The following is an 18,803-nucleotide window of genomic DNA, read 5'->3' on the forward strand; positions in this document are numbered from 1 at the left end:
TTTCCACAGCTAGCGTCCCCTACGGCCAGGCTTCTCTCCACAGGACCAACAAACAGAGGTTAGGGGAAGCCAACCTTCTGCTTAACTGTTTTTCACACTATAAACCAATGCTTTGGTTTATGCCCTCGCCCCGTGCCAGTCATATGCTCACATGTGAGATAGAAAAAGCACTGATAGAATAAAAATCCATCCAAAATCTATAGAATGAATTGGATTTAGGCGGAGAATTTACCAGTGTTGTGGCATTAACCCCTTTGGAATCCATCCTTGGGCCCCTTCGCAGTCTGTCGTAACCCCCAGTTGTTCTGCTTGGCTAGTCGAGGGCGAAGAACCACAGCTCCTGAGAAAATGAGTTAGGTGCGAATCAAATTAGTAAGATCTTGTGTTCTTCACCACAGAGAAATGAAAACAAAATTTGGTAGATGGACCTGGACTTCTAATCAAATTCGTCAGCAGATCAGCAGCCCACCACAGCTGAATCTACTTAAGCATCACCTAAAATAACCTGAATAAAGATGACTGAAATTCTTGTTACTAAACCAGCAGTAATTGTTATTCTTTATTACAATAATAACAGACCTGTATTGTTGTATAGAGTGGGTGTAATTTCGCTATGATTGATTTTAAGGTGGTGATGATTTTGAATGTGCTCATGTCGTATTTAGAGCACTAGTCATGTTTACCGCTTTCAATACCTATTCTACTGTGTATCTATAATAATCAAACGTGTATTTTCTTAATTAAAATGAGGAATACAAAAGAATATCTGCATGAAAAGTTGCAGTGTGAGCAGAAAAGCTCAGTAGAGATTATGTAAAGCAATATGTAATTTTCTTGAAACTGTTGTGCCATTTCACATTTATAGAATTATCTGTAGCCGTGAGGTACAGCTTGAAATCACAGCACCACACAAAGAACTGAATTGCAAGGTAAACATGCCCCCGTCTGACCTTTAGGGAGGTGTGTGATTGTGCCAGCATCGCCATTAACGTAAACACCTGTGTTACAGGCAGGGGTTGGCAGCACCAACTCTATGGACACAACATTGATTTCCACTTAAGCTCAATACAGCTACTGTGCTCCCTCTGCCTCAGTACTGGCCATATTTATCCAAGGGTCAACAGGGGACATCCCATTGTGGTGCAGGCAGAAGGACAAAGGCAGCCACAATGGCTAAGAATCATCCCACCTGTTGACACCAAGCTTCTTTCCCAGCTTATTCGTCCAGGCTCCTCAGGGGAGCTCTGTCTGGCTCCATTTTGTCCATCCTTGGTCTGTCCATCTTTTTTCTCGATCTGACTTCTCAAGCACTTCTGCTGACAGAGAAATACTCTCGATTGTCATGTCGTTTTCATTATAGCAGTTTCAGAATGGACAAACATCTAGGACGAATGTATATGACCACAGACTGATTCATCGGTTGGATTTAAACTAGATTAAAATACTGAATATAAGATGGTGACTTAGTCAAATTTACTTAGTAGGCATGACAAAACTGAATTAAAAACTGATCAAATCATTTCATTATGTAAAAATATTTGATGTAAAAAGTTTTTTTTAAATAAATTTGGTAATTTTACAATATAAGGGTTAGGGTTACTTTTATAATACCACTAACACTATCATTCCAAAGCTTGGGGTCAGTATGATTTAAGAAATTAATTATTTTATTCAGCAAGGATGCATTAAATTGATAAAATTACAATTTCACATTACAGTTTTTACTGTAAAAAAAAATTACTGACCCCAAGGCTTTTAAACAATATTGTATAACAACTTGAAATTCAAGACATTATGAATTCAACTTCAACTTCAAAGGTTGAAAGATAAACAGCTTGAAATTCAAGACATTATGAATTTTTGTGTTTTGTGCTATTGTGTTAGAACAAGTATCTAGCCTAGTATCTGTGACCAGCAGCACATTCTGCAGGGTGATGGATGGATCATAACTTAGTGGAGACCAGAATCTCTCCAGGTGGGCAATGGTAACCTGGTGACCTTTGTAGAGGAACTTCTCGAGCAAAGGTCAAGCGGCAGGAGCGAGGTAGCATGACATCTGTCTGGGCTTCACACTACAGATTAATGCATGCCTCCTCTGTCCCAAAATTAATTTACCAGCCCAGACACCACAGGGAGCACCATACCACAGGAGGGCACTCTGAAATTTAATCAATAGCAAAACAAATATTCCAGAATTTGAGATATTTGCAGCGAGAGTCCTCCCTATTTTTCTGCTCATCCTGAAGCCTAGATAAGTAGATTCATAGCCATGACGACTGCTGAGACAGTAGGGGTGGGATCTGGGTCCAGCCAATGGAAACCCACCTCGGTCACAACCCCAGCCAACAGAAATGGGCACCACAATGGAGAGGCAAACTAACAGCCTAAAATCTCAAATCACCATGCAGTGCTGATCAATTAATTCAGTCAAAGCCAGGGGGTTAAAGTTAACTCTTTCCCCGCCAGCATTTTTGATCATTTTCACAACACTTTCAAGACCCCCAGAATATTTGGTTGTATGAATATCTGAACATGCAATATGTCAAAAGAAAAAAACAGATCCTCTGCTTTTAAACAAACAAACAAACAGAAACCGTTTTATTCTAGCTTCATGTAGGGCTGGGCGGTATATCGAGTTTGTAAGATATATCAATATATATTTTTTAAAATGATATGAGGCAATACAGCTTACATCAATAAACAGTATTGCTCCGAGCACATCTGAAAAATAGCGAAGAACAGAGTAAGCTGCTGCGGGCAAAGTGCATAATCCAATTTGTCCTAAACATGAGGCCTGCTTATATTAAGGGCTTTAAAATAACTCGTAAGAAATTAACACATATAGTTTAAAGCAGCTTGTCCCGTCAGATGCTCTGACAGACTCATGTGCTGCTGACAGAGTGCTGTTTAATGTGCTTGAGAAGTGCTGTTTTACTCAGTGCATAACTTACATTTCACAGGTATATTCTCCATCTTTAAATGTTAGAAAGTCATAAATATTTCAATTTTGCTGTCAGGAGCGCGTGAGCCTTCTGCATGCAATTCTTCACAGACTTCACTGAACCTACGCCACCGCACGCATCTGCGCCAAACAGACGGAGCACAATAAAATACGATTGCAATAATTCTGACTAAAATATACATTTTACTAAAATTGTTGTAGTCGGATAATAAATGTGTCATGCGTAGAATTTTAAACCTACAAGTAAGTGTATTTTATGATAGCAGTAAGCGTATAAAGTGACTATTGTAATGGGGTAATCAAAATATAATGCAATGAATCTGTGCTTTTGTTTTTATTTCTTTTCATTTTTAGTTTAGTGAATTTAACTTCTGCTTTAAAAAGCATTGTTTTTGTGCGTAGTTTGTAATGTTACAATGCAATGTGATTTTAGTGCCTTTTTTTGCACATATTGAGAGTGTTAAGTATAAGGGCTTTAAAATAACTCGTAAGAAATTAACACATATAGTTTAAAGCAGCTTGTCCCGTCAGATGCTCTGACAGACTCATGTGCTGCTGACAGAGTGCTGTTTAATGTGCTTGAGAAGTGCTGTTTTACTCAGTGCATAACTTACATTTCACAGGTATATTCTCCATCTTTAAATGTTAGAAAGTCATAAATATTTCAATTTTGCTGTCAGGAGCGCGTGAGCCTTCTGCATGCAATTCTTCACAGACTTCACTGAACCTACGCCACCGCACGCATCTGCGCCAAACAGACGGAGCACAATAAAATACGATTGCAATAATTCTGACTAAAATATACATTTTACTAAAATTGTTGTAGTCGGATAATAAATGTGTCATGCGTAGAATTTTAAACCTACAAGTAAGTGTATTTTATGATAGCAGTAAGCGTATAAAGTGACTATTGTAATGGGGTAATCAAAATATAATGCAATGAATCTGTGCTTTTGTTTTTATTTCTTTTCATTTTTAGTTTAGTGAATTTAACTTCTGCTTTAAAAAGCATTGTTTTTGTGCTTAGTTTGTAATGTTACAATGCAATGTGATTTTAGTGCCTTTTTTTGCACATATTGAGAGTGTTAAGTAACTGAGTTAAGTAACTGCAAAAAATTAAAAAAGCCTTGAAAAATGATTCTGGTGTACAACCACATATAAAAAAGCAACACAGCTTCTTGACAAGTCTAGACAAGTAAAAAATATACAACTAGTATTGCATATAGAACTATAAACAGTATTTAAAAATCTAAAAAACAAAAACTAATATAAAAGTGAACTGAAAGTGTATTTCACTATAGTCACTGGATTTAAGCAAGGTCATCATTTGACCATCTACTCTTGAATGAAACAACCAAACACAGATTACAAAATCAGTTCTTCACTTGTATTGTTGTGATGTTGACACGAATGGATGGACATACATGACAATCAGTCATATTTATTTATTTAACAAACAAATACAGTACGCTACAAAATTCTATCAGCCATTACAAAATATTATCCCAGATGTATTTAAAAATGTAATTTCCACCAACGTCACTGGCAAAATGCTGGCAAAATGAGTCTGAATGTGCACAGGCTAATTTTGAGCTGCAGGCAAAACATTTTTTTTAGAAAAAATGTAAATTTTGGTCAAATTTGAGGTTTTCACAAAAAATAAGCCCCGTCTAGTGAACTTGATGCTCCACATAGTAATTAAACATCGTTTATGTTTTCTCCGCTCGCTTCTTGACGAATGGTGCTTCCCCTCAGCACAAATTTGGTAATACACTGAACAAAATTATAAACGCAACACTTTTGTTTTTGCCCCCATTTTTCATGAGCTGAACAGGTGCTCACTAACACAGATTTAGACAGATTTGTGAAATATATTTGAGAGAAATAGGCCTTTTGTGTTCATAGAAAAAGTCTTAGATCTTTGAGTTCAGCTCATGAAAAATGGGGGCAAAAACAAAAGTGTTGCGTTTATAATTTTGTTCAGTGTAGTTGTAAAGCGCAGCATTCCAGCTTTGTGAATATTCATAGTGAATTCTCGATGGCATGAGTCTGAATCAGTGAAATGTGATGTAAACAAAACGATCGTGCTGACTGACATCCAAAGTGTGCGCATAAAGACGTGTCTCTCAGACAGCGTGCGATCCCGATATACACATATTCACAGAATTACAGTATTTCAAAATGTCTTGGCGAGTATTCACGCAAACATAATCTGTTATGTCTTAAGTGAGCATTTGATTAACCGTTGTAACATTATATTAGAGCCGTGCATTACAATAGGTCTTAATATATAGGCCGTCTGTCACATTATTGTTAATATAACAATAAAAGAAAAGAGGGTATCACTCGCTGCTCTTGACTGAACTGCTTTTTTGAGAATCAGTTTATTTGTAATGAATACACTAAAGTGATTTTAACATTTGATTATCCTATTTTTTTCTTATTTGAATGCTTCTGTTTAGATGTAAGATTAAAAAAACATTATTTAAATTGTATCTTTCTTATATTATATTTGTTCTACTGTTTATTTGCATTTTTGTTCAAATTTTTGATTACAAAGATAAAATAAAAAATATATTGTGATTATTAATATAGTAGTTATTATTAAGAAAAGAAGTGGAGGAAAAGATGCAACGTTGCTAGATGATTTTGCTTTGGAACCTTCAGAAAACTTTAACTCGATTTTTCTCAAAATTGACTTTGTTGACTATCAACTTCAAACGGGTGTAGCTGTCATTTTTTGGTTGATTCCAACAAATCATACATCATTTTGAAGGTTTTTTTTAATAGAGATTGTGAAAATAAAAAATAACTAATTTTTGAAAATGTGCTCAATGAGACTCATTTTGCCAGCACAGCTCACATTTGTCCACTTTTTAACTATTGTTAATGACTAAATCAAGTTTAAGAAACACAAGTTTAAGTTTGAGAAACACACATCCAAAGTAAAAGGCAGAGAGTGGAGAGACAACTCTATCAAATGTAGATCATTCCCTTAAAAAGACTGACAACCTCTGACCCCACCAAAGAGGATGAAAGCAAGAGATCGACATAAGTGTAAGAGTGGAAAATCAGCCAGTCCGCAAAGACAAACACCAGACAGGAAGAGCTGGAGGCAATCGCTCGGTACTGAATCAACACTTGTGTTAGTTGCCCCCATGAGAGAAACCCTGTCGCCGCCACACCTGAGGAACGCTCTCTGAAGCACCTATAACACAGTCAGAGGGAAATGACGCCTGAGCCAGGCTGCATGTCTGAGCTGACCCTAGAACAGGTCCAAAGCTTTAACTGCACTGCGTCTGCTCTGGGTGTGGGGAAGAATGAGGTCAGATCCGATGGATTCAAACATAAATAGGTAAAAGTTCAACAAAATGGTGGCACAGGTTGATCAATGCAACTAGTATCATCAATCACTCAGGGCCGTTTCCTGCAGGAAGCACACTCACTCTTGCTTCCCTAAACGCTGCTGCGGCAGTTAGACCTGGTCACCCAAGTGACCCCCAGCGACCCTTTACTATGACATCAGCGGCCCCTGATGCTGTGCTGGCAGGCACTAAGGAAGGCAGGCCTGAGGACGACCTTAGGGTCGAAATATTGTGATTTTAATAAACTTCGTTTTTGAGAGCAGTAGTGGCAGTGTGCCGATTTTTGTTTATTGACAGTAAGGCACTAAGAGGAAGCCACTGGAGGTGGCATTTGCCACAGGGCCCTGGAGTGCAGCCCACCCTACTCAACAGTAAGCAGAAGCATATCAAATAGTAACAGAGAGCTTAACACAGAAGCCCACACAAGCCCATAAAACTCTTAACACACCCAAAGCATGACTGAGCATCATGCCTCCGGTACCCTAAGACCTGAATATTTTCATTTCATGAGGGTCCGGCCATTGGTTTAGTCTCCAGCTTTGACTATGAGTGATGAATTAATGAAATTCCTAGATCTGGGGTTTGGAAAATTTTTGATAACATTAAACCACAAATATCACAATCCCCTTTACTAAAATATAAAGGCAGCTATACATTTTCATGTACACTACCATTCAAAGGTTTGGTGCTTGAAAGATTTCTTAAATGTTTTTGAAACACATGCTGCATTTTTTAAATTATTATTATATTATGAAATATTACAATTTAAAACACCTCTTCATATTATATATAAAAAAAATGTAATTTATCCCTGTGATGGCAAAGCTGAATTATCAGCGGCCATTACTCTTTAGTGTCACATGATCTTTCAAAAAAAATCATTCTAAAATGCTGATTCAGTGCTCAATTATTAGCTTCTCAATTATAAATGTGTGTAAAATACTATGTGAAAAATATTATCTTTAAGCATAAGGCCACTTGAGGAGAAATATAAAATATCTATAAACAGAATTAAAAAAATATTAAATATTAATATTAAAAATAAATTGCCAAGCAATCTTTAAAAAGCAGAACGAAACAATGTGTCAAATTTGATAAATTAACCTGTTTAGATATTATTATTATTATTATTTTCCCACCTACTCCCTTGCAACCCCTGCCCTCTGTATTTTCTTCCACAAGTTACACCCCTTGTGGCCTGACTGGCCTCCAATTAATTGAACTTGTTAAAACAACTTGAAGATATGTCAATTATAGACAATAGTGCAATTACATCAGTGTGAGTTAAAGAAATAGGATGGGAACACTTTTAGAAAAGAAGTTGCAGGAAAGACAGAAGGGTGCTGCTTCCTTCCCCACAACAAGTGAGCCATGAGCTAGCAACACTGAGCCTCAGAGCAAAGCACCTGCAAAAAAGTGTACTGTAAGCTGCTTCTGATAGAAATCGGCTACAAAATGACTACTTAGTAACTGACCAAAAAACAAAAAGCGCATAACTTCAACAAATCCATCCTTAGTCAATCAAACACACGTGGCTTCATTGCTAAAGTTGACACCATTGGAGAAGATCAGAAAAAAAGCCTCTTTGATCTCCTGACCTGTGAACGCAGCATGACCCAAGCTCACCCCTGCTTTGGACATAGAGAAGATCCTCTGTCTCTAGAGTTCAGGGCTGGTCATCATTAGCTGCTTAGTTAAAGACAGCCCTCAGTGCCTAAGAAAAAAAAGACTTCAGAACTTTCCGATTCAGCCCTCTCTTTTCGATTCTGACACATCTATCTTCTCAAGGCCACAGGTTCACAACGGCTAATTCAATTTCACCCTGCTGCCCCAGCCACCAGGCTGCAGAGACGTGCATCTACAAGATACTGCCTTGCAGCCACCGCTGGAGATTCGGAAGGATTTTGGAAGCCCTCGGGCGGCCTCGAATTTAATAGACACAGTTAACGAGATTGTAGAGGGGGCAGAGGAGGATGAGGCGCAGGTATAGCATGCCATGGGCTTCCTGCCCACCGGTGTGGTGAATGTACGGGCTAGACCACCCACATGGAGAACGAAGACTCTTGCTCGGCAAACTTTTATCAGGAGGAGGCCGAAGTGTGTGTGACTCTCTCAAGGAGATTTGGAAGACTTAGAGGGGAAAGTAGCGGGGGCAACATCTGTGTGGCGCACCATCGGCTTCGGTTCACTTATCGGAGCGCTCGCTCCCCGCACCAGATGTGACTCGGAGGTGGGCGTGTGTCGTGGCGAACGCCGGCACAGCAGCGTACAGCCCCCCTCTTCTCCTTTCAATACCTGACAGCTGCTGACCCAGAGGAGCAGAGGAAGAAGAGAAAATTAAAGTCAGACAGAGAAGAAAAGGAAAGAAATCACACTTTCTAAAATGCATTTCGGTTCCTGGAGGGCCACTGATAAGATGTGTCATTCCACAGATCTAAGTGTGGAGGATCGCTGGAACGCAATAAGTTGGTTACCACCAACTCATTTACATCTGGATGTGGAATCACAAAATGAGGTCATTGTTGCTTATTATAATAATAACGAGCACCAATTAGCCAATCTTCTGACCAGTTCATAATATAATATACAATTATATATAATATAATCATATAAAGTAAAAGGAACAAAATTATTTCAAGCAAAATTCTCCGAGCCGGCCCCTACTTCAAGCCTTCACGAACAATCACACAATTAGACAAACAATCTGATGTGACGATGAAGAGACAAGATTGGAGGTGAAATACAAAAAAGAGGTCAGGTACATGGTGGGTACAACCTATACTAACTGCTGGCATAGAATGTGTCACGAATCATGCACAAATTGAGTTTTACTGCTTAAAACACTACAATGATGATGGCAGTTCGAATGAATGTGTGTCATTAACACAATTCAGTTCAAAAGATTGCTGTGAAGTCTACTGCTTTGTGCCTACTGCACAAACTGATTTACTATTGACAAAAAAAAACGTTTTAACCTTCCACTAGTCAATTACAAGGTATTCTGCTGTCACATGATGCAATCAGCACAGAGAGGTTAAACTTTTGCTCGTCTTTGATGTGAAAGAACACTAACAAGCTAACAGATAGACCAAAAAAAAAAAAAGGTACTTTCTCAGACTAAAATAAAACTAAAATCATTGAATCAATAATTATATTTATACATAATTATATTTATTTTACATTGATCAAAATAATGACAACTAAAATCATAAAATCAATTTAATATATCTATGAGAAGGCATCAAGTACATGCATAGACAGTTCTTTGTTGTGCTGAAAGATTGTGACTTGCTTGTTCATCTCATCTCTCATATGTTAAGATGCTTTTGTTAGTGTAGCCTTTCCACAGACTGTCAGAGGCACCCCGCTAATACTCTAATATAGCATGCAAAAAAGCCATAAAAGGCAGATCAAACCTGTCTAGAACAAGCTGGACTCTTGCCAAAATGTCTCCCCGCCCAAAAAAAAACACAATGCTTTGCAAGTAACAAGTGACATTTTGTATAAAAGCCACAAACATGAAAGCCCCCCTTAACTTCAAAATGTCCAGTATCAAAACACTTTAACATGTAAAAGGGCTGTTTAAAACTAATAAAAAAGGTCTCACATAGGGAAACAACATCCTTCACAGAGAAAACCCTTTTACAGGGTTGTATTTTTCTCTAAAATCTGTCCAAAGATCATTCCTTTCTTCAAAACACCCAACCAAAACAGAAATTTATAAAGTAATAATTTCGAAATGACCTCTGTCGAAGTTCAAAGGTCTCCATCTGTGTGTGAATTACAGTGACACAAAAGAGTGATGATCCTATAACGGCTACCCTGTGACTACCTGCTGCTTGAAAAACACTGGCCAGACATTAAACCAGAGCGTACTGAAAATATCAAATGGGGCCAGCAAATACTCCTGATCTCAGATAAAATAGAAGGCCGGGAGGTGGAGTTCTTTCTTGAGGACATTTCAGACCAGATGCCGCCATCAGAGGCATCGAAGAAGAGAAATATGAGTCAGGCCACTGCAGGAGAGAAAGGGCAAAACATTTTGATTTTAACTAAATACAGTTAAGTACATTACTCTGTTACTCTGATGGCTGATGATAATATTTCATATTTAAAATTTTAACCGACCTCAGCCTGCTCTCTTGAGAAAACCAGGCCCATTTGCTGACTATTATGGATCTGTTTACCTAACATCTCCACTTTCACTCTTAGAAGATAATGCAAACTCTTTAAAAATAGTTCAGCAAAAAAAAAATTCTAATTTCGTCATCATTCACTCATGACTTTCTTCTGTGGTACAAAGATATTTTTTATGTTCCACAAAAGAAAAAAAAAATCATACAGTTCTGAAGACCATGAGGGTGAGTAAATAACAGAATTTTCATTTTTGAGTGAACTACACCTTTAAGCTACATTCCTATATTCACTCACTGTAAATTACTAATACAAATGTGCACTCACTGTGGCATCAGGATACGATCAGAATTAGATTATCTCCGTTTATATTACACTCTGCTATAGCACACACACACAGCAGCTGATCATCTGTGGTAAAGAGCTGACGGGGGCGTGAAATGTCCAGAATAGATCCTTCCTCCTTTCATTCATCCATTATCACATGGACAAGAAGAGAAGGACAAAGAGGTATGGAGGAAGATGAGGTGAGGAGCTCGTGATTCAGATGTATGGTATAAGAGTGCAGAATGATGTAGAACGGCCAGAGGGGCTGCTGTTAGAACATGACATGATCTTAACCATAGAGATAATCTTAACTGTAGATTAGAAATATATAGTATTACACAGTGAGACAGCACTGGTTGCAAAAAGCTTTTAAACTCAGAAGCTTGCAAAAATAAAACGACTAAGCATTACAACTATTACCATATTGTGTAACTGAATTGATCTGGAGGAAACACTCAAACGGAACAATTTTATGTCCAGTTAAGTCTCTTCATATCCTGATAGCTCAGTGTCAATATAGAAGCTTGACCCAATATGTAAATGCAATGGCCACATTTACACACACACTTACAGCAAGTACAGTAATTACATATTTGATATCTTTTAAAAAGGTACTGCCCCAGTGACAGCTTTTGTATTTTTTTCCTGAGTGTACAAGTGCTGATGGTCCTAGTTCGCTTTTCAGAGGAATCATGAAAAATGATTGTGCAGGTTGACTAGAGTCAAACGGATTATCGGAAAAAAGAAAAAAAAAATTATAGGATAGGGACTTGATTCTATCCATCGGTTTTTGATTAGAAGGCGGCAGATTTGAAAGTGAGTTTATGGTGATTTGTAAGAATGGGACGGTGATTAAGTGGATTTAATGATTGGAGAATTACAGTATATTTCACCAGAGAGAAGTCCTTGTCATTTAACTGGAAGGTAAGTTACAAGTTACAAAAAATATGAAAAGTCAACATATGCATGCATAGATGAATTGTTCACAATAAGATGGATTTAGAATTTCCACTGGAATTTCATTTGGAATTTCCATTTCAAGCCAACTTCATTGCAGATTCTATAGACCTTATGCATCAGAGAAACAAGCCATCTTTTGAATTTTGACTGTGAACCATTTTTGCACTAAAGAGTAATTAGCTGGTGAAGTGGATTTACTTATTGTAGTTAACAAAAGTACTAAAGTGCATTTTATTGTTAAAGCGGAGGTCATAAACCCCAGTAGGCACAAACACACCAAACCCACACATGCCTCAATCAAAAAAAAAAAAGCAATTTCCATTATATTTCTAATTGTATAAATGCAAGTATTTGGGGTTTATATAAAGCAATACGCTATGATAAAAACCAAATCTTTTTCCAAAAAAAAGCAATAACCACGTATGCAGTTCTTCACTGACCCAACAACTTCATCAAGCACGAATTCCAAATTTAGAAGCCTGTTACCTTTGTTGTGTTCCTGTGTAAATCTCAGAGCTGGAGGAGACACATGGCTCGATGCTTTCCTCTCCCCCTGACACTGCAGCTATCTCACTGTAAGCATCATTAATGCAAGCCTGTGTCCCACCTGCTGGAGGTGTGAGATTGACCTCTCCCCTTGGCCGGCAGTAATGCTGACACAGGCACCTGCCATGGCGCCCTACCCCACACCGCAGTTCCCTGCGCTGGGCCGAACTTACTTCAATCTGCCCTGGCCGGCCCGGAAGTCAGATCCCACAGTACTTCATTATCTTAGCAGTTAAAGGACAACGTCTGCGCTCATCTGCTCTGTTTACTGACTGCCATTAGAGAGAAATTAGTCATTTCAGATGACCGGAAATGGATCCCAACGATTAGGGTTGAACACTGAATGCAACCAGTAAATTATTTTAAAGTATGTGAGAGAAATGACACAACATAATAATAATACTTCAAATGAATGGATATGGAAAATGTCATCATTATCACATAGCTGTGATGGCAACTGATAGCAATTGACAAGAATGATAAAAGCACTTGTAAAAACCCTATAATTTTGCTAAGACGTAGATTCCTTTCTCTGTAGCTTTTTACTCTATGAACTTTCATATTCTGCTAAGTGGTGCTAAACTCTCCTGTTTTCTTGCTTTTTAAAAACCCAACAGTAAGAGAGATAATTTTCATTCAGGCTAATGAATGCAAGTCATTTAAATGTGTTGTTCATTGGATAAATCATTTTCAATTTGTTAGTTTCAACCTGTTCTAGCCATTTCATCCTTATTTCCACCAGACCTTCACACCAGGAATTTGAACCACAAACTGACAGTGATATAATTGTTTTGTGCCAAAGACACTAAGCATCCGAGACTCCATATATGGTGCCAGGTATCTCATCTTTGACTTGAATCTATCAGTACTAAGAATTCCTCCACAGCTCATTTTCTTTCAGTTATGCTTCAGTTTTATTATGTCTGAATGCGATTGCACCCCTTGTTAAAACAGAACTATGTTACTTCAGCAGTCAAATCTCAGGCTTACCTTGGTTAAGAAAATCCCTGGAGGGTTTTTTACACTCCTCACCCAAGATTGTGTTTAAAATTGTGAACATTATATGTTCAAATACTACAAGTTTTCCATGAATTCAAAATTAACAGCTCAGCCACATTATCTCTGGGATCCAACAACAACCCTTCAGACTAACCAATGTATAACCAGGCCTACTTCTGTACAACAAGGAACCAACACTAGATATACTTCATATGCACAACTCTTCTTAGTAAGAAGTAGTTAGTAAACAAACAATCTACAACTTCATCATATGATTAAGGCAGGAAAAGGAAATTGATGAAACCATAATTACTAAGAAAGTTGACAAATTACAGCTCACTTCCAAAAACAAAAACATCCCTTACAAAAAAATTAAAATAAATAAATAAATAAAATTACTGTCAAGCGAAAAAACATAAGCTCAAGGTATCAGCTGTTTCTTGGCTATAAAACTGCCGATACACACTACAGATGTTCAAAAACATAATGGTTAGCTGCCTTTTAAATATTATTGAAATAATAATACTAATAAATAAATTTCCTATCGAAACCTATTGAGCCAAATTTGCTGGATTTATTTATATATATATATATATGTTCAGAAGTACTTAGTACTTCAGAGACATCTCTCAAAATATCATCCCTGAGTGAGGGTGAGTAAATGATGACAGCATTTTTGGGTGATCCATCCCTTCAACCTAAACACAGAAGCATCAAAGTTTTTCTTTACTGCCTATCTCTCACTGCAAGACAAAACCAAATCCTCTTGTCCTACTAAATGTCTTTCATGTTTTCCGTGAAGCACATGGAGGGAATGTCCATGCCTCTTCTAAGAAAATGGGAACGAGCACAACCATTACAGTCAGAATTGTGCTCCTGGCAGCAAGGGTCAGATTAAACGGCAAAAAAGTAAAGGATACACTTTTGATCTGCAAAGACTGGTCTCACCCCTAAGGCGGAATTGTTGTCTCTCAGCTATCCATCAAATATACATCCCTTTGAGACTCACCCAAGTGTAAAGACAACACTGCAATCACATCATGCTGCAAAAATGACATACAGCGATAATCGATATCGCTTGGTATTTCAGTCATTAGTTGGTATATACATCCATTGCACCCATGAGAACAATATAACTGGGCTCCACATTATTTTAATGACACATAAAAAAGCACATAATTTCTTGTATTTTTCACAAGGTCAGAAAAAGACTGTAGAAAGCGAAACGGCTCACAGTGATGCTCAGAGGCAGGCTGCTGGAGGAAATTATCCCTTTGATTGGGCCTTTGATACAGTATTAAAGAAGCCAGGTTTGGCACACCACAAACCGCAGATCTAGTCTCATTAGCAGTCCATGGACTTGCACCTCAGACTTGCTGCCTCCTGTATGCTGCAACAAAGAGGAAGACAGAGGCAAAGGAGTCAAGATAAATAGTCACACAGCAGCACCAGCAATCCAAATGCTAAAGACACGTTTGTGAGATATAGATGACAGGCTGAAAATGTAAAAGCCAGCACTACATATGGCTTTTGTTAGAAGCTGTTACCAAAGATAAAGCTTTGTGCAGCATTTTGTGATCATGCAGAAATATCATATGCTCTAAAAATAATAGTCAAGTCAAGTCACCTTTATTTATATAGTTTAATTGTTTTCCTTGCGCACAAAAAGTGTTCTTGTAGCTTCATAAAATTAAGGCTGAACCAGTGCTGTCTAGGGCTGTCAAAAAAAAATTAGAATTTTGAATATTCGTTGAATAAAAAAAAAAAATCCACATTTTTAGGTCTGCGTCAGCCATCAGGCAGCCTTATCAATAGCGCACGAAATGCGACGACAATGCAAGTGTCATTGCATTTTAATGCTTTTGTTAGCCTATCCAGTTGAACCCACTAGATGTGGAGCTGCTACGTTGTTCATTCAATATATTGCGGAAAACGAGAGCATCAGTGTGGCGAAGATGTTGTTTACGGCGAAACTGAAACCAAGCCGTTCACACAGAACGCATATTTATCACATTTTCTAGTGGGACATCTATCAGCGTTGCACTCGCGTCTCGGACAAGAGAGCGGCATATTTAGAAAGCCATGTAAAATTAATGCAAGTTCAACTTTTAAAAAACATGTCACAAGACTTTATGGCGGTTCTCCCCATCCTACTGTATCTCATGTTTTTAAATGAAGAAAGTAGCTTACTCTTTGTGATTGGTTTTTGGTCCTTTGTATTAAACTACACATGCATGCATGGTGCTGTTTTTTTCTAATGGTTTAAGCAACTTTTATTAATTATATATGGTTTATAAGCATTGTAGCAAAGTTCGTAGTCATGGGAAGAAGGAGGCGGGAACTGGCGAACACTCAAAGAAATCTTTAATAAAATAAACAAACACAAAATAAAATCCAGGCCTGGTCCTCTCTCGTCCAACACTGTCGTCACTCCTCCCTTTTATCCTTCCGGAGCTCATCCGTGAGACTCGAGACCGGTGAGTGGTGCAGGTGTCGCTCATTATCAATTACGCCACCAGACCCACTGCTGCTTGGTCCTCAACCGGCTGAGAGGCTCTCACTCGCGGTGCCATGCGATGGTACTGGACATCGTTGGTGGATGGCCCACCGCTCCTCCGCCTCCTGGCGGACGGCGATGGCTCCTCCTAATGAGGGCAGCCGGCAGCGAGTCCCCCGTTCCCTGCTCCTCCCCAATCATGGCAGATGGCAGCAGGCTCCGGCCTCCTGGCGAACAGGTAGACTCCTCCGCTCCCTCACGGACGGCAGCCACCCCTCCTCGACCCAGGAGCGCGGCAGCAAGCTCTCCGTCCCACCTCGTCTTCCATTATTCTAGCACTACCGCCTCGGGAGGCCACCGGCGGCCTCTCCGCTCGTTCCTGCTGCCCGATCTCCTCAGCACCGCGATCCCCCTCAGCAGTGAGGGCTCTCTGACAGCGTGTCCCTCCTTCCTCCTTGGTCTCGGCACCAATGTAGCAAAGTTCGTAGTTCGGAAAGGAGGAGAAGGGAACCAGCGAACACTCAAAGAAATAGCACAAACAAAACCAAAACACAAAATAAAATCCAGGCCTGGTCCTCTCTCGTCCGACACTGTCGTCACTCCTCCCTTTTATCCTTCCGGAGCTCCTCCGTGAGACTCGAGCCCGGTGAGTGGTGCAGGTGTTGCTCATTATCAATTACTCCACCGGCCTCGCTCCGTTCCCACGGCTCTCGGCCCCGCCCCATTAAGTGGAAAATTCGAATTTAGTTTTTCAGTCATTTTGACAGCCCTAGCCCTAGACTATTTTAACGATGTCCTTACAACCTTTCTGGGCCTGGGAACATTTCAGTTGCATTGCTGTCCATGCAGGGTCAGAAAGCTCTCGGATTTCATCAAAAATATCTTAATTCGTGTTCCGAAGATGAATAATGGTCTTAGGGGTTTGAAACGACATGAGGGTGATTAATTAATGACAGAATTTTCATTTTTTGGGCGAACTATCCCTTTAAAGTGTCAGTCCTCAGAATTTCACCTTTTACAACCCACTGAAGAAAAAGTAATTCAGGTTTAGAACAACAGAACTACTTACTGCTCATTTGCATGTGTTGCTTAAACTAATACTTAGGGTCGGAAGAAGAGGGTCATGCCTTTTTTTGGTTAGGTGAAAGGAGGTGACTTTCCTCTGCTTGGTACTTCTCTTTCAGAGATGAGAGTAGGAGGAGGACACAGTGACTCCCTGTGCGAGCCGCATAAAAGATAGCTTACAACTGAACTGGCCTTTGAGGAGGCGCAGAATGAAAGAGAACTGACCAGGCCGGGGGATGCAGACTCAGAGAGTGAGTGAAAGAGCGAGAGAGAAGGCCTCCGCTGCATGTAATTAAACATTCTTCACCGGCTTTAGGCACAAGGGCTGAGACAGATGAGAGACCCCCTCCTTACGTCCCACACATACGCTTCCGAACACAAACACACACCCACAAAATGCACACTACACCCCAACCAGCCGCCGTCCACCTGACAAGTGACAGCCCAATCTGATTAAATGCCAGAGGAGGAGGAGCCAGCCTGGCCTCCATGGCAGGCCAAAAGTGATCACCATGGAGATACATAATTACAGCTGTCAACGCGTCCACCGTCCCGCTGGCATCACCCTGATTGCTCACAGCAATAATGAAAGACAAAGCTTTGCATCCTCTCGCCGCCTCAAAACACAATATAAGCATCCAGCAAGCATGCAACGGTCACATGAGCGCACAACAGTGGCATTTTAATTAGTTTTTTTTTTTTAACCTACCTACTTTCTCTCTCTTTCCACACCACCTATACCCCCCCTCCTTCACGTGGACAGGCCACAAGCGCAAGTGTTATTACATGAAGCTCCCGCTGTAGCATTAATTGAAGAAAGATATGGTGGGACAGAGGCGGTAGGGGGTAGAGCGCGTCCATTATCACTTGTGCCTTCAACAGGTCTCACATTTGAAAACTGCAAATTGCAAAAACTTGCAAGGGCAAAATGTTTGACATTACTTGATCTGCAACCATATGGTGAAAGCCTCCCTAAGAAGAAGAGAAGAAAATAAATGAATAAATACAGGAGGGGGAGGAAGGGTGGGAGAAGATGAGGGACAAACAAATCCAGTAAATAATTATTTAAATGCTGTAATTAACGTTTTTTTTTTTTTACTTCAGAGGGGGGAATGTCAAGTGCTCTCTTCTTTTGGCCTCTCCTTTGTGGATGTCCTTGCCTCCTATGCTATATGTGACAGTGACAATAAACATACTAAAGATGTTAAAACTACCTCCTGCGGGACGCTTAGGGGCGAGACAAGTTCACGCTGGGTGTACACACTTCTTTTTTTTGCTGAAGGTTGATTTGAGTTTGTTTCTTTAATTAAGTTGGACTCACATACATATTGGGGAATTAGTTCATCCATTTAATTATTTTTCAGTGCAATTAACAAAGCTCTGTCACCTTATGGTTGCTCTCTTTGGAAGTGAATGTGACCTCAGGTGACAGAACACATCAAGGCGCCTTTGCCTGTGCCCTTTAAAAACACCAACATTTGCAGAAAACAAAAGTGTCACATTTCTTTTGTCTCTACTTTAAAAATTATTGTTCAGTTATATTTAGTATTGACATTGAACTTAAAGGTGTAATAGCTGATTGTCTTCAGAAACATTTTTTGTTATGCTGGTTGAAAGTCTCTTCACATCCCGATCATTAAGTTAAGTGGTCTAAATGTATTTATCTGTATTTATATATTCTGTAGAAGACGTAGCACCAAGAAATGTTCGTCCAATCAAAACGCTCGGTCCGAGCATTTTAATTGGCTTTCCTAACTGCCTGTCAACACATATGTATTTGCATACCTCTGCGCACCCTGTTCACGCAGACAGGATACGTCATCAGCGCGTTCACGCACGCTATGCAGACAGAGCGAGAATGGCAGACAAACATCAACAAGCCGATCTTCCTTCATGGTATTGTAGTACTTTTACTAACTGTACTATAAAGTTTTCTCACCGGGTGAAT

The 18,803-nt window shown here is 39.4% G+C and overlaps 1 long non-coding RNA gene across 1 annotated transcript in view; it reads right to left on the reverse strand.

Moving 5' to 3' along the window:
• Positions 1 to 236: 236 nt before the first annotated feature.
• The window catches only part of LOC107600420 (uncharacterized), a 30,938-nt gene continuing 12,371 nt past the window's right edge, over positions 237 to 18,803 (reverse strand). Inside the window, exon 3 of the long non-coding RNA XR_001610805.1 lies at positions 237 to 340. This is a non-coding gene — a long non-coding RNA (uncharacterized lncRNA). The remainder of the gene's footprint in view (positions 341 to 18,803) is intronic.

This window comes from Sinocyclocheilus grahami, unplaced genomic scaffold, assembly GCF_001515645.1.
Source record: "Sinocyclocheilus grahami isolate Dianchi unplaced genomic scaffold, SAMN03320097.WGS_v1.1 scaffold283.1, whole genome shotgun sequence".
In the NCBI taxonomy this organism is placed as follows: Eukaryota; Metazoa; Chordata; class Actinopteri; order Cypriniformes; family Cyprinidae; genus Sinocyclocheilus; species Sinocyclocheilus grahami.